Source organism: Ctenopharyngodon idella, chromosome 5 (genome assembly GCF_019924925.1).
Source record: "Ctenopharyngodon idella isolate HZGC_01 chromosome 5, HZGC01, whole genome shotgun sequence".
NCBI classification, from domain to species: Eukaryota; Metazoa; Chordata; class Actinopteri; order Cypriniformes; family Xenocyprididae; genus Ctenopharyngodon; species Ctenopharyngodon idella.
The window spans coordinates 24,841,720-24,849,437 of record NC_067224.1 but is presented as its reverse complement, the minus strand read 5'-3'; the positions used below and the strand labels follow the sequence as shown (position 1 = coordinate 24,849,437).

The 7,718-nt window shown below is 37.1% G+C and overlaps 1 long non-coding RNA gene across 1 annotated transcript; it reads left to right on the top strand.

The window, feature by feature from the left end:
- Nucleotides 1-3,681: 3,681 nt before the first annotated feature.
- Nucleotides 3,682-6,667, top strand: LOC127513211 (uncharacterized). Its single transcript, XR_007930364.1, has 3 exons — nt 3,682-5,920; nt 6,188-6,307; nt 6,534-6,667. It is a non-coding gene; the product is annotated as an uncharacterized LOC127513211 (long non-coding RNA).
- Nucleotides 6,668-7,718: the final 1,051 nt, after the last annotated feature.

Sequence of the window (7,718 nt, the reverse complement as noted above, 5' to 3'; positions counted from 1 at the left end):
CCAAACTCTGTTTGAACATAAGCAGATTAAGCACTCTAAAGAGAAGTGACAACCGTTTTAAGCTGCAGTGTGAACATGGCCACAGTGAAAGACTGAGGGAGAGAGAGTGAGACAGAGAGAGAAAACCAAAGGCATACAGTAAAGGACAGAAAGAGAAAGAGACAGACAAAGTGAGTTGTTGTGTGAAAGTGTGTGTATATAAAACTAATTCAGATAGCACGCAAATATTTGGTAGTTAATGTATGAGTGTGTGTGAGGGAGAGTATGTCTGTCTCTAAAGAGTTCAGACTATTCTCACGCCTGTGCCACGTTGCTACGGGAAACAGTCTCAATGCCTATTGTTATAATGGAGCGAGAGAGAGAGCGAGTGTGAATGTGTGCGAGTCTTATATAACTGTCTGTATAAAATCCCTGCTTATGAAACGTGCGTTTAGAGACTTTATTGAATAGGATCTCACTGAGGGGCTGAGTGCAGCATGACATTCTCTCTTCATGAGAGAGTATGCCTATGCTGAGGGTCGAGAATTTGTTAAGCTCATGAAGCTAAACACATCTAGAAGGACAGAGAAGAACAGAATGTTGTTGAACCCCTTCTCTCTTTGTCTTTCAATAATCATTACTTTAATGGTGCAATAACAAAACTGCCTAGGATAAAAAAATGTTTTGCAGTTCTGCAATAACAAAACTGCCTAGGATAAAAAAAAAAAATGGATGTATTCCTGTGAGAAAAAGAGAAAAAAGAGATGGTGTTTGTGTGTGTGAAAGAGAAGAAAAATGAAAAACTTTGTTTAACAGCTGAAAGCGTGTGAGACATTGTTTTAGAAGACAAGGCTCTGTGTTACAAGACACAAGGACAAACTATTGTTTTCAAAAATGACATGTACACACTATTACCCAATGCTGGGCAACATACTCAAAAAATGTAGGCCTACTCATCAAAAGTACCAACAACTCTACAGAAAAGCCAAGCAGAAAACTGTTTTGAAGATCAGCTAATTATATTTAAGCTTTATCATATGTATTCTAAATACTGAATATTTCCAATTGAATCAAATACTGCACATGCTTAGTAGCTATTTATTAAAACCACTCTATATTGCCAGTTGTTGTAAGCGTGTGCACGTTTGACTAGTTGTGGGTGCCAAAATATTACAAATGTCCCCACATATATAATGAAACATGCTGAAAGCTCACTTGTGAGGACACTGGAAGCCATAATCACTGCCTGAAATAAACTTTGCAGTATTTACATGGTAGGGTACTTCAAGGTACTTAAAGGATTAGTTCACTTTTAAATAAACTTTTGCTGATAATTTACTCACCCCCATGTCATCCAAGATGTCCATGTCTTTCTTTCTTCAGTCGAAAAAAAATTAAGGTTTTTGATGAAAACATTCCAGGATTTTTCTCCATATATTGAACGGTTCAAGGTCCAAATGACAGTTTCAGTGCAGCTTCAAAGGGCTTTAAACGATACCAGACGAGGAATAAGGGTCTTATCTAGCGAAACGATCGGTCATTTTCGAAAAAAATACAACTGGATGTCCTACGCCTTCCCTATTCAACTTACGGAAAAAATGTAACTGGTGCTGCGTTCGTTCCGTAAGTTGAATAGGGAAGGCGTTGGACATACAGCGTAAGCTTTTTGGAGAATACAGAAATGCAGTTTTGGCGGAGGCACTTAGAAGGCAAACGTTTGTTTATATAAAGCATATACAGTTGTATTTTTTTCGAAAATGACCGATCGTTTCGCTAGATAAGACTCTTATTCATCGTCTGGTATCGTTTAAAGCCCTTTGAAGCTGCACTAAAACTGTCATTTGGACCTTGAAACGTTTGGTGTCCATTGAAGTCCATTATATGGAGAAAAATCCTGTAATGTTTTCATCAAAAACCTTAATTTTTTTTCGACTGAAGAAAGAAAGACATGGACATCTTGGATGACATGGGGGTGAGTAAATTATCAGCAAAAGTGAACTAATCCTTTAAAAGAATACCAAGGTACATTTACAAAAGCAATGGCCATTGCTTTTGTAAACGTAAAAAAAAAAAAAAGACCCCCTGTGGTGAAAATCCAATTTTTAATGTTGTTTATATGTCTATGTGGTGTTTTTAATATGCTTTAAGACAAGACCGTAAACATGTCTTGAACAATTCTAGGTCTAATTCTAGTTGGGAAGTAATCATTTTTAACTATTTGCATTAAAACGTTTCTTGTCTCGTCACACTCAGTAAGGAATTACACGAATCACGTGAATTCAAATTTCAATTCAAAATGGATATATTTTAGAAAAACAGTATAGTAGTTTGCATCACTGGATGTTAGTGTCGGTCGTTTAACATTTCTATCACAAAACAGTTGACATGCATTAAATGTTTTGCTATTTACATCTTACCTCACTCTTTCAACGTTAAACCGACTGCTGGAATTCAAGCTCTGCTTCTGTAAACAGTAAACCCTGTCTACTTTGATTTGATTGGCCATCTCAATCATTTTGACATTGACGAGTGCTGTTAGACCGCTGAGGCAGTCCAGACTGAAAATCTAACTTTTAAACCAAAGCAGTGTAATGGAGTGCAGCAGAGCAGTGCAAAAATTTCAAATATTGGAGGGAAATTACAATTTGCCCATTTCTAATTATTGGGGAGGACTTGTCCCCATCAATATCTATGGTGGTTACGGCCCTGCTTTAAGACAAACCATGTGCAAATTCATAAGTCAACACCATTGCTGAGTATTTTCTCCTTGAAACTACTGGAACATAACGAACGGGAACATGAGCTGTGTCCCAATTCAGAGGATGCATCCTTCGAAGGCCGTGAAGGTCGGACCGAGCGTTGTTGAATGGGATGGTCTAGCCTACAGAGGATTGTTCTTGTCACCTAGCAACTGTGACAGCTGCCGTTGATAAGTGGCAGTAACGTTTGTACTGGAATTTTTTTAAAGTTATTAAAATATTAAAATGTCTGAAAACAAAACAAGTTTCACAACAAGTTTCTAAATGTGGTCCATTTCTGTATAATAAAGATAAACTATATATAATCACATCTTAGTAAGTTAAAAGTCAATAGGGCCATTTCATACTTTCGATAGATATATTTCTCATGTCTGTGAGGCAAGTATAGTCTAAGTTTCAAGTTCACATTTTTGTGACAGATATATTAGGCTTTTACTCGCATATAAACCTTGATCAGTGAACATAAACAGAAGCTCTACTGAGCCTGAATGACGCACGAGAACAAACCTCTTCCGGAAGCCCAAACGTGCTGCATAACACACGAGAATAAACCTCATTGGTTACAGAGCACGTTTGAGCTTCCGGAAGAGGTGTGTATCACACACAGTTTCTGCCAATCTCATGTTAATCTTGAGTACCAATAGAGTAGTAGTGCGTCCTTCATATCTCCAAAAAGTCTTCAGTTTAATCATATTTATAAAAGATACATGCGCTATTTCCGAAAACAGCCGAGCGCCTGGAGGTGTGTCCTGTGAGCGGAGCTAAAGAGTCACGAGCACGCGCAGCTTTTGTGTAGAGATCGTCTACAAGCTATCAATGGTCTGCTAAACAACTGTATTTAAACACACAGTGCACTATCGCATTATCCATGGATAACTTTTGCATCACTATAATGAATATAGCGTATGAATGATGAATTTATGAATTCACTACGTTTGTGTTGTTTACATTATATGCACTTAGGTGCCTATTGTCAACAAAACAGACATTTGAAGCAGTTTTACTCACCACCTGCGGTTCCGACTCATGACCGGGATCATTACTGCTGTGACCGCTCCATCTTTCAGTTTCAAACAATCTGTAAATCCAGCGTAGAACTGGGCCTTGTTTATGAAACCATAAGCGCCGATCCTGAGGGCTCGAGCAGCCACGGAAAAACATGAGATATTCTCCATTCATTTTAACTAATAAAAAAGTGATTGCAACTATCAGTTTCTATGGTTATTTTAATAACAAATATCGAGAGCGCATCAATGTAATGCGTGAGAACAAATCTCTCAGCTCCACTGAACACTGGGTTCTTTGGGAAGCAAGGTTATCTTTCACTCACAACCAAAAACACTTCTTTGGTGACATTGTTAATTTCGTGCAGTCCTGTTACCTGTGCAGCTCTGCTGATGACTTCCGTAAACGCGCGTTGATGGGCGTGCTCTTGCGCTCTCGCTCAGGTCCACGTGTGCGCGCGCGCCCTTCCGGTAGAAGTGCCCGTACAAGGAATTCCGCCCCCGTTTACGTCACTCAGGCCGATACTCGAAAAAAAAAAAAAAAAAGTCCGAATCCTGTGAGGATTTGGAAGAGAATTTTTGGAACAGAAATACTCCGTTATACGTCCAACTCAAGTTTAAATCTGTCATTTTGGTGATCAAAGGTGAGTTTAAAGGGATAAAATACACTACAGGGGGATTTTAAGTGTTTTCGTTTAGGCCTAGTTTTAGTGTTGGTTTGGAAATGTCTTTACCTGACGTGCAGTTGTTGAACTTGGCTGTCTTCCCCTTGTCATAGAGCGGTGACGTTCGTAACCAGTGTTTTACTTCAGACGATTCTGTGCTTGAGTGATTCATTGCAAAGAAGAGTCAACAGAGTTGTTAATTTTCGAATCCGGCATCGCTAGTTCTGACTCTAAACAGTCTTGCCAGACAACGCTGCTAAACTATAGGGCCTACACATTTTTCCTACGCTGATGCCGCTTTGCGCGACTTATGTTATATTTCAGGCCGGTAGAAAAAAAATTATATTATGCCGTTCGGTATAAATAAATATAGTTATTAAGAATAAAATGAATGGAAATTATATTTTACAATGAAAACATGGCTGTTGTCTCGTCTCTATGCAAGTCAGAAAAACGAACTCACACATATTTGGTAAGTTATATCTTTTTTTTTAATGGCTGAGTTCCATATTTATTTCAAGAATACAGCTGTGATCCGCACTCAGTTTTTTGCTTTATTTTACATTTTTCACAGATTTCCTCAGTGTGTTGAGTTCTATATTTATAAAATTAAATTATCAGAAAAGAAATCAAGCTTTTTAGTGCTTAAAAAATAAGTTATACATTACATTGACTCAATCTCACCCTCAAAAAAAAAAAAAAAAAAAAAAAAAAAAAAGATTTTGAACGAATCGGTTGAATCAATGTTTCAATAACTCGGTAGCCTAGCTTGTTCGCATGGGTTCCATCCGGGTGCTCCAGTTTCCCTTACAGTCTATTGTTTCCCACACAATCCAAAGACATGTATGTTCATTCAGTAAAACTGACGGATAAGCATTATTTGTAGCACAAACTTGTAGTCTGAAATTACTTGTTTCAGTCCCTTTGAGTGACAGTTCGTCAAACCGGAAGAACCACCTAAATGGATAAAATGTGGATTGCCAGGTAAAGCTGGACATTTTGTCAACTGTACTTCATAAATTAGTTTTTTTTTTTTTTTTTTTTTTACTCTTAATGACGTGATTTAAAAAAAAATAGCTACACTGTCAACTTGCTATTATGAAATATTGTTAAACTTATTTACGTTATTTAGCGACGCTACTTCCCAGTACTCGTCTACACAAACGCCAAAAGACACACATAACTTACAGAAAACTTTTTGCATTTTTACATTGTCAAAAAACATTACTTAGTGTGATTTATAAGCTGTTTTCTTCATGGGGACCAAAAAGGTCCCCACAAGGACAAGGATTTCAGATATTGCCATCTTTGTGGGATCATTTTGTCCCCATAACGCAGGGTTTATCAGGACCACGCACTTTCACAACTTTTATTTTTTCCTTTGTGCTTTTCAGATTATTTGATATTGCTGTGTTGGGACACATTTGTCTCGGTTTTTGAAGTTCAGCTGTTGACTGAGCCACACAAATACTGAGGTGTGAGAAATTCTGCTGCTTTTGCTGATGGAAAACAGGTAGCCTACACACTAATACAGTACACACTTGTTAAACATTCACAAAAATAAACACAAATACAACACGTACCAACCAAAAATTTAAAATATAAATATGGCTTATGTAAAATAGCTGAACACATACACATGTAAATGCTTAACACCTGCTCACTAAACAGCCATAAAGTCTACAGTGGTGAAAAACTAAACAAGGGATAGTTAAAAAATAAAATATGAATAAATAAATAATCATTTTTGTAACTATGTACTTCACTTATGTCCTTCCAGTGATTTGACTTTATTTCTTCAAGTGAAAATGAATGCTGACTGAGGCTGTCATTCTGTCTAAAATCTTGTTTTGTGTTCCATGAAGAAAGTACTGTATTACAGCTTTGGAATGACAAGAGGGTTAGTAAATTGACAGAATTTTCACTTTTGTATGAACTTTTCCTTTAACATTTTCACTTGTTATATAGCACAGAACAACATCTGTGAAAGAATCATAGTAGCATGACATCAGGAGCTGAGTGATATCTTTGCTTGTTTATCACCAAACCATCAAGTTTAAATTAAGGTTGTTTTCTAAAGCTTTTAGCCTTAAGATGTTGATATTTTTTTTCTCTGTTTGGTCCAGATCTGTCATTTTTAACTGCACAGCTGCCATGTCTGTTTGGCAGCTAACTCTGATTGACGACTTGTAGTCTTGAACCCCTGCTGTGGATTTCTATTATGAGTGTGTGTGTGTGTGTGTGTGTGTGTGTGTGTGTGTGTGTTAGGAGTATTATAAGGGTGAAGGTGTATGAAATTTTATTAAGTATGCTGTGTGTTTGTGCCTGCAGGGCATACCCCATATGTATATAAAATAAAAAATGGTCATAATTTACTTGTGCTTATGTCATTCCAAACACTTCATTTTTGTCATTTTTGCAGATTCACAGAGAAAATCATAGAGGTCTGTGAATTACATGAGGGTGGTTAAATGACTGGAGACAGTTCAACAAAAATGAAAACTCAAGTTCTACAATCTTTTCATTAATACGGTAATGCCTTTCTCCATCTGGTCTGTACTTGTGAAACTGTTACCTGGCAAATTCTGAAGTATTTTTTGCTGTAAAAATAGTTAAATGTCTTGTCTTGTAGATGAGAACAGATGTTAGCTGAAAGCACTGCTGCCCACACTGCAAGTGAGAGTCAGTCGTCTGTTAGAATATCTTATGTTTTCTTGACTGTAAACGTGGTTTTGACGAATTTCGTTATGATAAAGTGAGGTCTCTTCTTTAAATGAGTGTGACAGGTAATTGCGAACAAGCATATAGTTTGTGCAAGTATGTTTATGTCATAATTGAAGGCAGTGGGTGGTTTAATTTATCCACGTGGCAATTGAAATGTCAGCAATTTGCATAAAAGTCAATCAAAGTTTTGTCAAATCGTTTTTGTACAGCAGTTTAACAATTTTCAGATTTTAGCATTTATGTCAGGTTATGTATTATTATTTCTGGGGTTCAGTGCAAAAAGGTGCTGTTGATTACTACACAGGATAATTTTCACTGTGTGTAAAAACGGACAAAATTTACAGTATCACGGTCAAGTTTATAGGGCACTTTGTACTTCGCTTGCTAACTTGACTAGTATGGCCAACTCACCCTCAACCTTGTCTGACTGTGCAAAGTTATATCCAATTTTTCAAGTCATCACCATGTAAAGCCAGTAAACTCTGTAACTTTTGCATAATACCCAAGGAAAGGGACTTGTTTACAGACAAATCCACCCACAGGAATTATATCGGTAATGCATAACAGAAGTTCATCCGCCTAGAATG